Source organism: Pangasianodon hypophthalmus, chromosome 10 (genome assembly GCF_027358585.1).
Source record: "Pangasianodon hypophthalmus isolate fPanHyp1 chromosome 10, fPanHyp1.pri, whole genome shotgun sequence".
Lineage (NCBI taxonomy): Eukaryota > Metazoa > Chordata > Actinopteri > Siluriformes > Pangasiidae > Pangasianodon > Pangasianodon hypophthalmus.
Window position 1 is genome coordinate 7522965 of NC_069719.1, and position 19795 is coordinate 7542759.

Consider the following 19795-nt stretch of genomic DNA (forward strand, 5'->3'; position numbering starts at 1 on the left):
AACCACTCTCGAGAAAATGGAGAGGTTCATTTTTTTTTTCATTATACCATCTCTTTGAAATCAATGGCGTAGCCATTTCATAATTGATAGCGCCAGTTGTGAAGACACAAGAGCTTCCGTGTGAAATCTTTTCTGAATGTCATGGCTGATCAAAGCAGGTCACACATCTCTCTCATTATAGTTTTCACTTGCAGGAGAAGCGGAAACAAAGATGCTACCACAACAAGTAGTAATCTCAAACATGCCAGAAAAATCCAAAGAGGCTGTAAATTGAATGCAAAGATGTGAGACGTCTTTGTGGTTCATATCTGCAACAAGCTCAAACTCAAAATACTGTTATAGTTGACACAGAACAGTAATTATTTGTCAAGGACACTCTTCTAAAATGGTAAGTTGGTTAAAAACCTATATATAATGTTGTCCATGTTTGCATTTTTTCCTCAGCTGAAAGCCCTGACTTTTTCCAATAGCATCAATGAGTCATGCATGGAGCCACAGTGAACGTCAGACGTCAGCAGTTGTTGGTGTTGGACTGACGTTTCAGAGCTTGTGCTGCTGTCACATGGCTGTCATTTCAACAGAACTCACACAGGACTGTGGAGTATACAGGTGGAAAAAAAACGCAGTTTTGAAATGAGACATGCAAGAAGGCTGGAGAATATTGAGGGCCGCTTGTGTTTTTCACTGTATATGTCTGTATGAGTACAAGTCTATAATTCTTATAATATACTAGTATCAGGCAGGATAAGCGTTTATGTTAGAGAGACAGAGTGAGTGCTGATGTCATGGCTCATATCACACCTCTGTAATGTGATTTTGCTGAAGTTCGTGTGGAGGCAGGTCTTTAACTCACAGAGTAGCATTGCTATATAACCAATAAAAGCGCAAGAGGCCAGAGCCCCTCATCGGTCCGTGACGCATAGCATTGTCAAAAATATTTATAACCATTTTAATTTAAAAAACTGTTCTATAGATATAAATAAATAAATACTCCCAAAATATTATAATATGCATTTATAATATTTTAATAGATTTTTTTTCTGTTTTTGTAAAATAAATCTGTACTGACAGTTTATTTATTTTTTTCAACAAGTATTATTTATTATATTTAACAAGTAAAGGGATCCCTGACTATAAAAAAGAGAGCCACTGCATTAGAGAATAAATACAGTGGATATAAAAAGTCTACACACCCCTGTTAAAATGGCAGGGTTTTTTTTATATTAAAAAAAAATGAAACCAAGATAAATCATGTCAGACCTTTTTCCACCCTCAATGTGAAATTACAACATGTAAAAATTAAGTGAAAAACAATCAGAAAAATTTAGGGAAAAACAGGAAAAATTTAAAAAAAAAAACTTACAACAACCTGCGTGCATAAGTGTGCACACCCTTTTATAATTGGGGATGTGGCTGTGTTCCGAATGAAGCAATCATATTCAATCTCATGTTCAAAAGTAATTATCATACAGCTGTCATCAATTAAATTATTCTGATTAAACCCAAATAAAGATCAGCTGTTTCTGTAGGATTTTCTTCACATCTTGGTTTCATCTGACTTTTGAAGTCATGGTTAAAGAGCTTACAAAGCCTGTACAGGGTCCCACTGTTGAAAGGAATCGATCAAGAGAGGGGTATAAAAGTATTTCCAAAACATTAGATGTACCCTGGAACACTGTGAAGGCCATCATCAACAAATAGAGAAAATGGAACCCCACAGTGACATCACCAAGAACAGGACGTCCCTCCAAGGTTTATAAAAGGACAAGACAACAACTTAACAGGGAGGCTGCCAAGAGACCAACGACAACATTAAAGGAGCTGCAGGAATATCTGACAAGTACTGATTACTCTCTGCATGTGGCAACATTCTCTCGTATTCTTCACATGTCTGGGCTATGGGGTAGGGTGGCTAGACGGAAGCCCTTTCTCACTAAAAAACATCCAAGTACAACTAAATCACCCCAAACTATTTGGCAAAATGTGTTATGGTCTGATCAGACCAATTCCAAAGGGAATAATAATTCTAGAATTCCAAAAGGTATGTTTGGTGCAAAAAAAGCACATCACCAAAAGAACACCACAGTGCAGCATGGTGGTGGCAGCATCATGCTTTAGGACTGCTTTTCTTCAGCCAGAACTGGGGCGTTTATCAAGGTGGAGGGAATCATGAATAGCTACAAATACCAGTTGATTTTAGTGCAAAACCTTCAAGTGTCTGCTAGTAAGCTGAAGATGAAAAGGAATTTCCCCTTTTAGCACAACAGTGACCCAAAACATACATCCAAATCAACAAAGGAATGGCTTAACCAAAAGAAGATCAATGTTTCTGAATGGCCTAGCCAGAACCCAGACCTGAATCCAACTAAAAATCTGTGGGGTGACCTGACGCGAGCTGTGCACAGGAGATGCCCTTACAATTTGATGGATCTAGAATGTATTTGCAAGAAAGATTGGGAATATATTGCCAAGTCAAGAAGTCAAAACTTTTACCCAAAAAGATTGAGTGGTGTAATATAATCAAAAGGTGCTTCAACAATGTATTAGTTTAGGGGTGTGCACACTTATGCAACCATGTTATTGTAAGTTTTTTTTATTTTCCTATCTTTCCCTAAAATGGTTCTTATTGTTTTTCACTTAGTTTTTATATATTGTAATTTCACATTGAGGGTGGAAAATGTTCTGACATGATTTATGTTGGTTTCTTTTTTTTTTTTTTACATGACAACAACATCACAACAGGGGTGTGGAGACTTTTCATATCCACGGTAATATAAAACCAATTTAAAGCGTGTTTGTGTATTTTGAACACTGATCCTTTAATTTTCACACAAAAAAAACACTGCAAAATTAATTTCCTCTTATTCGTTGACAGGCAATTAGACAGATTTATGTTTATTACTACTGCTACTGAATACATTAAGAGAGATAAATGTCGAGGACTCTACACTTTCTAATGCCAGTCAGTCTTAAGACGCACAAAAACTATCCTACTGTCTATCAAAGTGATGTTTAAAAAGCCATCTACAGCTCTGATAGTTAATTTCTAAAGCAACACAAATCTTAGCATTATCTAAGAGGCTTAATTAGAAAATCACTGTGCAGTAGAAATACATTTTATGACATTCTACGTAACATCTATGATATCTTACAGTGACAAATACAGTGTAATATTTTTATATTAATCAAACATTTTAGTTTGATTAATATAAAAATAGTGCAATTCACAATAGCAGGCATTTCTTTGTAACTTATGGAGCAGATACTATACAAGAGCTCTGCTATAGTGTAATGCCCTTATGAACAATATTATAATGCATTATGTAGACTGACGTTATAAAGTCACAGGTTCATGCTTTCTAAAGTGTATAATAACTACTAATACTAATAATAACTACTAATCTAGTAATAACTACTCATAGGCATTTATACAGGCTTTTGCCAGGTATAATAAGGCATCAGGCATCCTATATATGAAAATAAATCAGCAGAAAAGAATAAAACGCAATATTTTTCGATCCCCACAGTGATTCATCTTTTCAAACTGTGTATTAGCACTCTTCCCTACTCTATCTCAGGAGAAATATCCTTCCAGGCTCTGTGCCATAGTCATATAAGCTGGCTCGGACAGGCTACATGCTAACAAATGCTCCTGAATCTCTGTGATTGCATTCTGTTCCTTGTCATTACTTTCTAGTCCAAGCTGAGCAAATGTCTATATTATAGACTGGCATTAAATTAAAGAGCAACTCCACCAAAATTCATGAAAAAAAAAACTTTTTCCATGAAAAACTGTGATTTTAAACTTTATTATTGCTTATTTTGATAATTTGACTTCAAACAAATGTAATGTTCTGTTAATAGCATATTTTACAAAAACATTGGGAGTTGGATGGGAGTTGGGTTAGTGAGCTGAGAACTGTGACATCAGCTCATCCAGGGATTATTCCCACGCTGTCAAAACTCTGCTTTGTGCTTGTCTATCTGACTCAAACACGCTCATCAATCCCACACTAGTGAGAGAAGACAGAAAACCTTGTAAATGTATAATTTTAGAGGCCAGGAAGTAGTGGGAGTTTTACCAGTAGGCTATAAATGACAAACCACAGAAAACAGTGTGGATTTTTAAATCCTGTTTCTACCATAGTAGTGCAAAACTGCAAAGGCTATGGATTTATTTCTCTTAATACAGAACATGTTGCAAAGCTGGTGCACATGCAGCCATGGTTTCTAAACTCCTTAACCCTGTTTGTTTCGCTTTCATAGTTGTCTAGGCATATGTTGTTTCCTCAATTCTGTACACAAAACCCGGGAAGTAAAACTCCTTCAACCACATTTAATGACAAAACCTATACACCGTTAACTACATAGATGAAATAGGATTAGAATTTGTGAACTCTCTTTCCACGTGTAATGAGAATTTATTCATACAAAGTGAAAATAAACACACAAGAGAGACAACACAGCCAAATATTTTCTGCCAATATGTTTTGTCATGGTCACAAATACAACTGCTATGAGCTGTGAAAATCACCAAAATTAGCAATATTATGGAGTGTCTTTTTGTGTCTAAACATGAGGAACGTCGGAGATCAATCATCTCAGCATGAAAGAGCACAATACGAACAGGAAAAGATAGCATATGCACATAGACATGCTGAGAGTGTTGCAATATTGATGATCAATGTTGAAGTGCCCTAGGAAAATCTGACTTCAAGCATTCTTGAATGTTTTGAAGGGATCTGTAAAGTGAATGAAGCTGGGCAACACATTTCCCTACTGCAGAACCACCAATAATTTGCAGATGCTAAAGTAAAAACGGATATAATTTGTATTAATCACTTCATCAGCAATCCTAGCCTATGAAGGACCAAAGTAGACAAAAGGAAATATATTAATGTTGGTCATTAACACAAAACTCAGTGATCATCAGTGTTCCCACTAAATCATCAACCAATCACTGATCACATCAATATTGTTCCCAGTAATCAATCACTGATCACTACTGTTTTTCCCCACCTGTGAAATTCTATGTTCTTCTTTTAAAACCCTCTTCCTGGCGATATTAACAAGGAAATAAAAGTGAGTTATTCCTTCTGTAACCATTTCCTTCGTGTCTATATACTGACGACTCACTACCAATGATTGTTTTGTCTTTGTTCCTGATAGAAATTATAGTAAACATAAGTACATACGTAAATAGTTGATTTGATTCTGCTTTGTAAATATGTAAATAGTTGGTTTGCTGCATCATGACCAAAAAATGACTTCTTTCTACAAGAAATTGGTTCTAATCTATTATTTTCTACTCAAGTTAAAAACGCTATTGTATTCTGAGTATCTTAAAAAAAAAACTTCTTTCTTCATGTAACGTTTTGATATGCAAATAATCATGAATATGCAAATGATTGATGAATATGCAAATTATTAACCGATGATCTCTTGGGATTTTCATGTACAGCAGTCTCTATGGTTTACAAAGAATGGTGCAAAAGCATAAAACATCCAGTGAATGTCAGTTCTGTGGGTGGAAATGCCTTGTTAATGCAGGGCTAAAGGAGAATGGCCTGGTTTGAGCTGATAATAAGGTGACGATAACTCAGATGAACACTCTATACGACTGTGGTGAGCAGAAATGCTTCTCAGAATGCACAACATTTTGAACCTTGAGGCAGATGGGCTACAACAGCAGAAGACACATGGGATTCCACTCTAGTCAGCCAAGAACAGGAATCTGAGGCTACATGGAGCAGGTTCCCCAAAACTGAACAGTTGACGATTGGTCTTTGGATGTAAAAACATTAACTTGCATTGTGCCACGTGATTGGTATAATAATTGCATAATGCCAATGTATGTATGTATATATAGATATAGATGTGTGTGTGTGTGTGTGTGTTTCAGTACAGCTAATACCCGATGGCATATATCAGGTCATCAGTGACTTCATGTTCTTTTGAATGCATTGATGTCTTATTGCTCCAACACACATACACATATATACATACTGTTCTGACCTTCCACACTCTCTATTCAGCATCTTCCAGCAGTACTTGGTGTTACCCTGTGATTAACAAGAGATTTCTCCTGGAGACCAGTCGAGTTTCCTTTGCAAAATGACTCATCCCTGGGGTTCTTTCTCTTTTTTCTAAGCGTTTTTTTTCCCCCCAACACCAGGACGCCAGCTGATAAGGCTGAGATCCCTTCTAAATTACAGCTTCCTCACAGAGCCCACATCCCCAGCCAATCCTGAATGTTATCGCCTCTCCACTGTACAAGTAGCCCTTCATTCTGCCTCCATGAAGCAAGACTGGTTTTTAACACTTTCCTAAGGGCCTGCTGCTCCTGAACACAGTGTTCTAATAAGCAAGATGTCTACAAAGGTGCTGATGTCTTAACTATCCTGTATGCACTGCTGCTGTTTGTACTTTTTTTTTTAGTTCTAGTCATGTTGTAAAAGAACAGTTCAGTCATGTTGTCTCTCATATATACACTGTCAGTCAAGGTTTTGGGGGTTTTTTTTTTTTTTTTTGGACACATATTTTTTTTTTTTTGTATTTTTTGTATTTTTTTTCATTGTATTACAGTTTACCTATTATTCACAATGAAATATAAGAAAAATAATAGACAAGCAGTTCATCAAATACCTAAATTTTTTTAATGAGACTCTAAATGAGTGCTTTATCAAGGCAAGGCACTGTGAGACTGTAAATGTCATCACTGGCACATCACTGTCTCTCTAGCTGAATTAGCAACTCTAAATGTCCCCTAGGTGTGAATGTGTGTGCATTGTGCCCTGCAACGGACTGGACTGCCTTCCAAGGTGTATCCACACCTCGTACTTTTAGAGTAGCGTTACCATAATCGGCTCCAGATCCACTGTGACCATCACCATGAATAAATGAATACATGCTGTATAGCCATTAACCATGCAGGTAACCATGTGTCACTGATGAAAGATGCAGAATATTTTTTTAATTTTTCAAGCCTGACTAATCTCACGTGAATACAGAGAAACAGCTGTGGTAAGCAAATATCTCATTCTGTTACCACTTTACTCCATATATCACGAAACTGAGAGCTTTTCAGTGTGAAAACTCGCCTACCCCAATGCCAGCGTGACTCCATAAGGAGCCTCTGCCAGCTGGATGTAATTAACTAATAAAGCATATCTAGAAAGGCAGCCCACACTGTTCTCACTGAGGGGAAAGGGTTTAAATCGATTACAAATAAGCCTGTGTGGTCTGAATAGCCAGGCTCAATGTCTCAGGCTTTCACTGTGGAAAGATTGTAAGCCAATATGGGAAACCTTCGCTGTTTCTAAGCCTTACTAAACTCCCAGCTTATTCATTCTGCAGAATATTATTCAGTAACTATTTTGAATTATTCAGCAACTACTGTAACACTTATAGGAAAGATATGCAGTTATAAGAGTTAGGAATGTAAGAGGAGTTTAAGGGGTTGTATTAACAGAACAGAATTTAATACAATTTTATTTATATAGAGTTTTTAGTAATAGATATATTGTCACACTGACACAGCTTTACAGAAATCCAAAGATAGATCTACATCCCTAACAAGTCAGAGGCGAGGGCGGCTAGGAAAATTTTCTGAGACGGAAAAAGGAAGAGGTACTAGATTCAAAGGGAAACCCATCCTCTTTTGGACAAGATTAGATAAGGAGCTTTTGATCATTACAGTGAACGGTCATAGTCAAAAAGATGTTTAACATGAACATCATATTATACATCTTTTTGCCCGCAAAATGCGCAGCTCATTAAAAAAATTGTGTCAAACATTAATTAAAGGCCTAGTCTATCACTTTCAAGTCCAAAGGATGATACACTGAATAATCAACATAATATCTAGAGGATGTTATGAAGGATACAGTATTAATTTTATAACAAATCAAATTTAGAACTGACTCTTTTAATTGACTCCATGATTTAAACAACTTCTGTAACAACACAGGCTGTAATGTAGGGCACTGGATTCGGAATATACTCACTTGGGATTGACACTAGCGTTCACAAAACAAACAAAGCAAAATGCATTAAGAAATTGAATACATGAATATTGTTTGCATATATTGACCAGAACACGTTCAAGCCTTCTACTTAAAAGAGCACACTTATATAATGCATGTATTATTCAAGCATCTCATGCTGAACATGAAAGTCATCGTCTCTCATACCACTGGATGATTGACAGTGCCGTAAAATGAGAGCCTAAAGCCATAGTCTGCTTCTCCTCTTCAGTGAATGCAGTGGTATCTTCAGGAAGAATGTTTAAAAAATGAGACTGCACCTCATTCTTAAGTACAAGTGTAATGTGGTTCATCTGTCTGGGTCGCTGTGCCGAAATTACATGCTAATGGTCAGATTCTCATATTTCACAGTGAGATTGAGAACCATTTTCCTTCATCCCAAAAGGGGCATCTAATTCAGTGTGTGGCTGCCAGGCACAGTCCATCTGTGCTGCATTCACTGTCCCTGAGGTGTCATTGCTCCAGTTACTTTCTGCCATTGTCAGGAATGCCAATGCTCATCCTCAACAATCTCATCATCAGTAAATCATCATATCTGACCTCAGACAAGAAGACAGAGCACAAGTGCTGGAGGAGCCTCGCTCAGTGGACGTCACCTTACACAAAGTTTTATGTAAATGTTTTCAAATTAAAAATTCCCTCCAGATACACAAAGGTCTGAGCAACAACTTTTGTTTTTCTTCGTATGTTGATAAATGGCAATCAGCAATGTTCACGGCACAGCCGATTTACACTTCTACAAATTGACAAAATGACTAAAACTTAAACTAAAAGGCAAAACAGCACTTCCTCAGGATGGAGTGCACGAAATTTAATCTTCCAATGATACAGCTCAGCCAGTGCTAGTACATGAGCTATTTAAACTCAAGGAAAATAAATCTGTATATAAAACTGTAGTAACTCAACACCAAGTATATGATTTGAAACCATTCAATCGAACCTCAAATTAGTAAGTTTTCTTACATGCAAATTTACTCAGACTGAAGGGATCTTAGTAATGCTTTTTCAAAGAAACTGGATTTTCATGAATACCAAATTTCTTGTGTAAACTACTTATGAATAAATCTATTCATATCCAGTTTGATATCTGAGGCCCAATTTCATCTGATCGTGAATTCTAGCATAAGAGGAAATGATTACAGGAAATGATCACAGTACTACCACCATAATTGTCACTGCAAATTTCACAATTTTTTTTTTTTTTTTTTTTTTAAGTTTTAGTCCATTAACAAAAGCCTGTCAAAATCTGCATGGGCTTTACATGACATAAATTAATTGCTCAGCAAATCTCTGACCATGAAAGAGGAGCAGGGATTCCTTTTGTAATTTATCTTGGCGTGATTGAGCAATATTACATAATTTCAGTTTTCAGTATTTTCCATTGTGGTTGTGCAATGAATAGAGATGAATCCTACAGAGAACGTAGTAATACTCCAAGAAAATTATTAATTATAATAGATGCAAAGATGCACATAAAGAGCACAAAACATGGTGCCATTTTCCCCCCAACATGAGCATTGCTTCAGCTGTCACACTACATCTCTAGTTCATACTGATCATATCTTCCATTCTGTCTGACCTTGGCATGATGACAAGGAAAGATTTATTGAACGTTCATTAGCTTTCAACACTTGAGTGGAGTTCCTATTAGGAGAGAAAAGCGATGTAGAGGAATGTGCAGACCCCCCATTGTGGGATCCCCCGATGTGCTCTGTACATGTAATGGCAAAATGTCAGACTGTTAAATATGAATTTAAAAGAAATTATCTTTACTCACTGCTCAAAGATGCAGGACTTTGTTCCAGATTCTGACAGTTGAAACACTGTACCATAGAGCAGTCGTATTCAGTGAAAATTTGACAAGGTCCAGGTACATAAATACATAACTGAATGGTGAGATGTTAGCTTTTATTGCTTTGTCATAATATTCTTAAGTGGCGCTGGATCAGGGCATCTACCAATGGTTTAAATTTAATTGTAAATGTAAAAAATTTTTAACTTGGATCTTGGGCTTCACTATAGAACTAATTCACTCTACGCTATTAGACGTCTAATTTTTATCAGTAGCAAGATGATATGAAAACTGATATTTGTGGTGAAATTTTTACTCCAGACATTTTTTGACATTTTGTTTGGAAAGACCACAATTCTCACTAGCATTCTCTGTAAATTGGGTCCAGTGGGTAAAAAAGCTTCAGTTCTAAGTTCATTAAGCAACATGTCCTACAGGCCATGGCAGCGATGCCACATACACAAATTAGGCCATCAGTTCTTCAGGTGTGTGTTTGTCAGTGTGCACGCTCAGAGGTCCCAATAATGTTGGCCAGAGGTAACATATTGTTTCACTTTGTATTTAGATTGGCAGTTCTTTCTAGACTTATATAACCATCTAAAACAGAAGGTTATTCATAAAAGAAAATGAAGTAAAACATTTCATTAGTATTGAGATAAGAACTATATCTACATTCAAACCACTGCTTCTTGATTTGACAGCATTAAACTCCCAGGACAAACCATTAAATCTGTCAATACTAAATGCCATTCCTATTAGTGTTGCAGTACTTACTGATTGATTCATTCTATTTACTCAGTATCATGCTTTAAGATGAGTATGTTAACAATAAGCTGTGATACCAAGGGTCCTTGAAGTGATATCAAGGTCCTTGAAGGCCTTTTCGTTGTAGGAGCGCAAAGATTTTCGACATGGCTAAGTTAATACAGCTTCAATTCAGAGTTCAGTGAAAAGTCAAAAACACTCAGAGATTTTCTTTATTAGAAAAGGTCATGAGTAGAACTTCTTTAGAAAGCTACTATCCAAAGCACCTATGAATAACCCTCATTGCGCTTTTTCTTCAAGGAATGTAAAAAATAGCTTCTACACTTTCAGAAGTAAAAGTAGTAAATTGTACCATTCCTTGTTGCGTCTACACTCATAACTGTAGTATGTATACTATATGTCCAAAAATAGGTGAACATCTGACCTTCACGTCCATATGTGGGCCTTCCCCAAACTGTTGCCATAATGTCAGAAGCATAGACTTGCCTGGAATGGCTTTAAGATTTCCCTTCACTGGAACTAAAGGGCATAGCCCAAACCTGTTCCAGCATGACTACACTGTGGGACAGATGTGGGAGCATGACAGATGTGGGAGAAGTTGCGTGGCCTACACAGAGCCCCAACCTCAACCACGTTGATCACTCTTGGGATGAATTGGAACACTGACTGCGTGACAGGCGTTATTGCCCAACATTAGTGCCCGAATTCTCTCATTCTCTTGTGGCTGAATGGACAATTCCCCACAGCCACGCTCAGAAATGTAGTGGAAAGCCTTCCCAGAAGAGTGGAGGTTATTATAACAGCAAAGGGGGGACTAAATCTGGAATGGGATGTTCAACAAGCACATGGGTGTGATGGTCAGGTGTCCACAAACTTTCAGCAATATAGTGTATCTTTTATATGGTAACATTAAAACTGATTTAAGGTTCACTTCAGGATGTACTTTAGAGTAATATCTTAAAAGTACACTTTATGCACCTGTCCAAGTAAAATACATTACAGGTATGAAAGATGTGCCCTTCAAGTGACAAGGAAAAGTACTCTTTTCTTCCAAGTGTGTATATACTGTATCTAATGTGAACTCTTGGCCTTAGAATTAAAAGGGTCCTGTGTAAGTGTTTAGATAGACAGAACTATTAGCTTCTACAAGTGTTTGTACTGAAACATTCTGAGGTAGGGGAAAAAGAGAAACCCTCCGTTGTAGGTCTCTACATAGAACCTTTAAGGAGTCCTCCAGAGGGACTAACCGTAGGGTTACATAATGCAGAATGATTAATAAATAGTATTGTTGAAAAAAAAAAAAAAAACTCTCATAATAATAATATGGTATGACAAGTATGCCAGGTTGTTACCTATCAACAGTGGTAAGAAATATTTATCCCAGGAGCTCATAGACCAGAAAAATAGTAATGAATTCTTCGGGGAGGAAGAGCATGCAACGTGTTAACGCTGTACATGGTGCTGAAACATAATGCCTTTTTATAGACCTTCATACATCCTGCTTTTCCAGGCAGCAGAAAAAATACAAAACATGTTTGTTTTGGATTTACATTGCTTTCCTCTGAGATATTCATATATCTGAGATATTTATTGTGTAAATTCAACACAAGCTAGGTACTCCTAGCTTTTTTTTTTTTTTAATAAAACATAAGTATACATAGTGGAAAACAAAGCACCCTTTAAAAGTCTCTCTCTCTCTCTCTCTCACTCACTCACTCTCTCTCACACACACATACACACACACACACACACACCACTCCCTAAAATAAAATGGTGCAGCATGTAACAGATGCACATACTCTTTTGCCAGTGAATATTCCACTGAGATGGTGAAGCATTATACAAATATATATATATATATATACACACCTATAGTTTTTTTTTTTTTTTTTTTAAAGAACTCACATTACTCACATCATGTCACCACTGCTCTTTCTACAAACTGCAGATCTACACCAGTCATATAAGTTTAACGAGCCATCTGCCTCTGTATGCATGAGGTTTAGCCTACATTATGCTCATTTGTTACAAGATGCTCAGCCTGTGTATGACATTAGTGTATACTGCAATACATCCTTCTAATGTAAATGAATTAGCTTGGCATGTTGAGATAGGCTTTTTAACGCACTTAAAAAATAAATAAATAAAAAATTAAATAATAATAATAATAATAATAATACACTAATGACATGGTGCCTGAGCTCCACTCGGGATGGAGACTTAAATCTCCAAAGTGCAATGCATCTATGATAATCCTTAAGTACAGTACACATGTCTGCCTCTCTCATTTAACAGTGCATTGACAACTTTTTTTGTTACAAACGCAGGCTACAGATCTGCTTAGAGATCTGGCGTTAACCCAGAATCCCAGATGCCTTCCACATGGCTATCTCTAAATGATCTGAGCAGTCGGGATGTTTCTCTAATGCTTTGTTATGATGCATGGTTCTTACCTTGATGAGTGGAAATGTGTCCATTCTGCTTCATTAAGCTTCATTCGCACGGATGCGCTTTAAAACTCTGTCTTTCTGCACCATCATCCATTTCATTCCCCCGAAACCGACAATGCGAAAAAAAACTACGTCCTTCTCCTGCTCTCTCTCTCTCTCTCTCTCTCTCTCTCTCTTTTTCTCTGTCTCTCTCTCTCTCTCCTTTACCGCACAATGCAATGCACTCAGCTGCTTAGTCTCAGGACTGAAAATCGACCTCACTGTCAGATTTAAGCTGCAAAATATCCTGGTGCATTCACAAGTTCAGCCAGATATTCCAGGTTTAATTCCAAATGCATGGTCATATGAGCCACGGAGCCACAGATCTCACAAGGAATCCGCGTTGAGGATGGAAGTCCCGTTTGAGAACTAAGGTTCAAGGCTGAGCGACGAGTTTGATGCGCAGCGCGCGGCACGGAGGAGCGTGTCACGCGCGCTGCAAGCAGGACTTCAAGCAATCTCTAGATGGCACAGGCGAGGTAGACCAGGCATGTGAGGCAGGTGTGTCGACCAGAAAGGAGGGGAAAAACTGTCGAATTATGGAGCTGTATTAAAAAAAAAAATGCTCAGGGTGCGAACCCCGCCCCCTAATCTCATGGGAAACGCTCGTGAGAATTCTTGCTCCTTTGCAATCATGAGACCGTATGTGTAGATGTGTAGGTGTGCTAATGTAGGTGTGTGTGTATGTGTATAGGGCTGTAGATATGCATGAGTGTAGGTGTGTTAATGCCTGTAGATCTGTAGGTGTGTAGGTGTAATCTGGCTTGGATGCATGGCTGTATTCATGGGATACTCGAATGCTGAATATAGTCGATACCTGAATATAGTCAAGTTATATAGATTTTTTTTCCTATTACATGATTGCAATAAACCAAATATTTGATTGTTAAGCCTATTTCTGGACTTTTTTTAAAACTAATTTCAAGCTTGAAACAGTCTTGTTCTATTGGCTGATTTTTTTCCCCCCTTAATTTTAAGCATGTATTTCTAGAAAGAAGAAATATTTGAAGCAAAGAAGACAAACTGCCAATAAAATAAGAAAATGTAAAGCTTAAAATGTGTAAATGCATCTAAAAACAGGCTGTATAATCTCATATTTGATTTTTATCTAACAGTTAGTCCTGGTCCACTAATTTGATTGGTCTAGCGGCGTTCCATGGGTGCCTATATTTCCACGTTTCACCGTGTGTATCACTCCACTTGTCAGTGTTCTAAACATAAATTTCCACTTCCTAGTTTGAAACAGTTACTACAGTAGTGTTATAGACATCAACAGTGGACCTGGCAAATGATACTTTTCAGGAATATAACTTTTGACTTAAAATATGAAAGCTCATTTAGAAGCACTGCTAACAGGAATGTACAAATCAGTGTGAGCTAGCTAGCAGCTAGCCGACTTACTATTACATGAGTGTGGCTTCTTCGGAATCTATTTCCACTAGAGGAGCAAAAATAAACAGAACATTTGGCCATATTGTGTCCGAAATGTTGTAGCAATAAACAGAACATTTGGCCATATTGTGTCCGAAATGTTGTAACAATAAACAGAACATTTGGCCATATTGTGTCCGAAATGTCACTTACTTGATATTAATTTCTTGTTTATAGAACTGTTGTATAAAAACAATATCACACTCGCAGTTGTGCGGTTATACTGAATATCAGAACGGCTGTGATTACCTACGGCTCACTGCAACATCATAGGGTTGATGTACTGTATATTATTATATTTTTACAGACCATGATATATCTTAGCAAGGAGGAATGAATCCAAATGACTGTACTCAGTATACAGTAAGTCAAAGAGAAAATACTGAGAAATCTATAAATACAACTATTTGTTTTGTTTTTTTCTCCTGTGCTATTTTCTCCTGGACATTTGAGATACCCTGTGTAAAAAAGCTAAACTAATATAAATGCAAAAGAAAAAAAAATCCTACAATTTATAGTACAACTGACTTTATTCCCAATATTGAATAAATACAAACCCTCCAAAGAGTGCTTGTTTATAATCCAGACCAATTAACAAAAAAAAGAAACGTTTTTTCAATGTTAAACTGCGAAGCCATGAATGGATATGCAATTTAAAGTAAGCCTCCATGACAAATAATTGGTACATTTTTGGGCAATATCTGGAGTATTGCAAAATATTGTGCAATATTGAAATTATTGTAACTTACCTAGTAATAGGCAAGATGTTTCATGTTGCAGGTGACATCACAGGCCTCAGCAGGTGAAATTCCAACCTTACTGTAATCCTTTTGTACCTTGGATTTTTCTATACAGAGAAAGGTAAAGTACATTACCTTTTAAAGCTTTACTCTCAAATATAATTATGATCCAATTTTGTACCTTAAATCATTTTAAAGGTACACCATATCCACATTTCCAGGTGATACAGGTACAAAAGGAAAGGTATAGTCTAGTATACCTTTTTTCTGGGAGAGTAGGATTGAGTTATTCATACATGACACTACAGCAGTGTTGGTGCCTCCCGTCTCCAGGGTTTGAGCCTGTATTTTTTCTGTGTTCTTCCTCCAAGTTCTCTGGTTTCCTCACCTCTCCTAAAACAGATCACTATATCATGTGTGTGTGTGTGTGTGATTGGGGATGCCTTGCAATCCCATCCAATGTGTATCCTGCCTTGAATCTATTGTTCTTGAGTGCAACTACCAAAGATAAAGCAGTTGTACATGTGTTTGTATGTGTGTGGTTCCCTGTAAGGGACTAGCAGACCATTCAGAGTGTATCCTGCCTTGTGCCTAGTCTTCTCGGGTGCAGTGACCAAGATAAAGGAGAGGAATGAATGTTAAAGCACAATACCATAAATCATTCAGTATCAGCAGTGCAAGTAATAGGAAATGTATCATGATCGTCATAAAATCAGGTTCTATCTGGCTAAGGCATGAATGGAAGATAGAATTATATAATACTAAGGTCACACTATGTACATATGGGAATGAGAAATGTCTGGACCCCCCATTAGTTGTTGGGGTTTAAGGAGTTAACTGCAGTGCTTATGTACAATTAATCTCAAAATGGTCTTGCACTTGCAATTTTGTAAAAGTGTGCTGTCACAAAATCCAGGGATTCGAATACAACTGCAGTCTCTTTAATAGGTAAACAACTAATAAACAAAAAGACTGGAAAAAACCCAGAAAACTAGAACAACAAAAACAAGGACTAGACTCAGGCAAGGCAAGGCAAAGAAAACTCAACATGAAACAAAAGCTACACACAGTGCAACTACAACCTAACAGTAAAGACAGCATAATGCTTGGCAATTAAGGAGGGAAAACACAGAACTTAAACAGGGTAATTAAATAGGGGAACACAAAACAGGTGTGCACAACCAAGGAAGGAAGTGGGGCAGACAACAAAGGAAGAATTTCAGAAAGTGTGAGTTGAGCATGCCCTCTGGTGCTCTGGGGGAAATTGTCTATGGATAACATGATATTTGCAAGACAGAAGGGTAACATTAAGATTAGGGATTGGGTTTTCTTACATGAAATCAAACAAAATTGACCCACACTGGCCTTTTTAGCTTGAATTCATACAGCTGCCTCATGATATCAGGTTGGTTTTGTATGTCAGGGAGTGTTAGTTCATGCATAGAAATAACACTCGGAGAGTGTTACTCACCCTCTTCTACATACATGAGCTTACATTTGCCCACAATTGGCTTGTGTTGCTGTGAATGACAAGGGGAGGGAGAGCAAGAGAGAGAGAGAGAGAGAGAGAGAGAGAGAGAGAGAGAGAGAGAGAGTATGCCCCTCCCACCCTGACAACACAGCCAATTTTGCTTTCTTGGACTCCCAGCCTTGGATAACTGTGGCATTGTCGGGATTCTTGCAATCTCCCAATTATAGGGAGAATGCTTCTCTGTTGCACCACTTGAGCCCCTGTTTACAACTTTTCTTCTTTATATTCTCCTGTGAACAATTTACTAAAAATTCATTCAAATCCAGCTTGATAAATGAGGCCCAGTGTTCAGGGATTTTAAATGTAAATGCAGACTAGTTTGTTTCACTTCACATTATGAACCTTGTACAATTGACCTCACCAAACTAACCAACTCTGAGGTGGTCTCAGCACCAGTACTCTAACCATGCAGACAGCCACTAATATATTGCACAATTGAATGTTATCCTTATAACAAATCAATCCTTGTTAAATACTTCCTTTGTCTTTTTTTTTTTTCATTAACTGGGTGGGAATGTGTGTTTGCCTTTCTGCTGTTTCTCTGATAGGGTTCACAGAAAGGCTTTGTTCAGTCTACCCTCAGAGTGTAATCGATTCAGACAGCGGGAGACAGAGTGAGGTGCCTCGGCTCCCCTTTATTTCACCCTCCATGGCATTGATCACTGCATTCACGTAGGCGACACACCAAAGAAAGATCTAGAAACACAGCAAACAGTTGACAGCACCTGTAGTCGAGACCACACTGTTTCCACTCAGACTATTTAGGGGCATCTAAGCATGCACCAATGTGATTGATCCACATATTTTACCAGGCTTTCATGACAAGTGAGGTCAAACCAGAACAAATGTTTTATGAATGAATGAACAGTGAAGTCAGCCAGTACTTCAAGGGTAAAATGAAAATACTGGCAGTTCAATTCAGAGTGCAGTATGTTGTAAAAATGCTTTTTAAGCTGTCTATATGGGAGATGTGCTATTTATGCTGAAAAATTATGACACTTTCTTTTGTTGAGACCCTCAGTGTACTGTATCTGTGCATACATGTACAAGAAACATCAGTGCCTGATGTTTCAGTAAAAGCACATTGGCAATATTAATCAACATTCTGACCAATCAGATTTGAGAATCTAACACTGCTGTGCTATAAGTATGTGCAACATATGGCAGGCTGGATTAATTGGGTTTTATTTGTTTCTTTTCCATTTGGACTAATACAGAAATTGACCTCAATACAAACAGCAGGAGGTAAAACAGATGTTGATACCATAAACCTAGGCACATCCACTGTTACAATCTCCAATCAGGCAGATGGAGACCAAAATTAGGCTAAATTCTAGACAGTAAGGTTTAACAAATATAACCTGGTACAATTTGGCTGTGTACTGTAGTGTATTTAGCTAATTTAGGGTTTGTATCAGATCTACATACTGTAAATCATCACATTTAGGGCACAGGAACACTAAACATAGCAAACCTGCTTTATTTTGTATTGTTGTCATTTATGGGTAAAACACTACACTCACACCATAATATCTGGAACCTTCTTTAATTACTTACTTAATTCATTTTTTTTTTTTTTTGAAAAAATTTATTAATATTTTAATGGCTGAATAATTGTAGTGAGAACACCAAAAAGACATTTTCACATTTGGGACAAAATGGCAGGTAGGACAAAACAGGAACACTGAAACATTACAGAACATTAATGAGACTTGTCAGGTGGAAATTCCACGACAGTATGAGACTTAATTGATTTCCTTTAGTGAATCCGAAGACCAGGCCTTAAGCATTTTTCAATTCTAATTCAAACAAATAATCCCATAAAGAATGAATCATTATTAATCATAGTCACTGTTTATTCTTAATGACAGAGCCACAGATCAGATAATGACAAAGCCACAGATAGCCATAGCTATCGACAAACACGGGTTGTAATCATATAATGCTGTTTGTTTTCTTTCTAAAGCTACAGTCACACATATAGCGATTTTATCACTGCAAGTCTCCAGTCACTGTACTATGAAGTTGTCAGTAGGCATTCCTAATACTGGTTGCCATAGTAACATTTGTCAGTGGGTGTGGCAACTAACATAGGCAACAAACTAGTTTTCTTTCTTGCCAAAATTAAACATTCTGGAGGGAGAGCATTTGTATTGTGATGGCGGGCCAGCAGCCTGTGCACAAAAGGCACACAGGACTCCTCACATGGCTGCCGTCATGGTGCTGAACGGACAGCCCCGGTTCAGCACCACCAGCATCATTGAGGAGTCCACCAGCCCCTGGTCCAGCCCCATAGTTGTGGTGCCCATGCCCAATTGAAGCATCCGGCTGCACAATGACTTCCAGCAGCTCAACCAGGTATCTGAGTAATACAGCTACCCCCTTCCTAGGATCGACAACCTGGTGGAGCGGCTGGGGAGGGCCAGGTTCATCTCCACACTGGACCTCACGAGAGGGTACTGGCAGGTAGCCCTGAGCCCGGAAGTCAAGCCATAGACCGCATTCTCGACATCCAGCAGCCACTGGCAGTGCTGGGTCCTCCCCTTCTGCCTGCTTGGGGCCCCCGTGACTGTGATGGCCAGCCAGTAGCCTGCACACAAAAGGCACACAGAGCTCCTCACATGACTGCTGAACGGACAGTGCCGGTTCAGCACCACCAGTTTTTTGGACAGCAAGAGAGTGCGTGGCTCGCAATGCTACAGTATATAAAGTTCACCAGTGTATATATGCATAATATATATGTGAGATGAAGGAGATGCATAGATGAAGGAGAAACAATGTGTGCTCTTTGCCACTGTGGCAACCTATCTGCGGCAAAAGCGCAAGCATCAATTAGCTTAGCTTAGCTTATGGCCTTAGCATGTTTAAAGCCATGGATCACATGTGGTCTACTGTCTTCAGTTCCATTGTTAGTTGCTGCACCAAGTTTCTCCAAATGTGCATAAAGTTAAACTTTTCTCAACTTTGTTGCATCGCATTGCAACCAACAGTCGCTGTTGCTC

General features: G+C 37.9%; 1 protein-coding gene across 3 annotated transcripts in view; it reads right to left on the reverse strand.

The window, feature by feature from the left end:
- LOC113544987 (leucine-rich repeat and fibronectin type-III domain-containing protein 2) overlaps nt 1–13483 on the reverse strand; it is a 110334-nt gene extending 96851 nt beyond the window's left edge. For all 3 annotated transcript variants that reach the window (XM_026944081.3, XM_026944080.3, XM_026944082.3), the window contains exon 1: nt 13056–13483. The gene's annotated coding sequence lies outside the window, so the exon portion shown is untranslated. The remainder of the gene's footprint in view (nt 1–13055) is intronic.
- Nucleotides 13484–19795: the final 6312 nt, after the last annotated feature.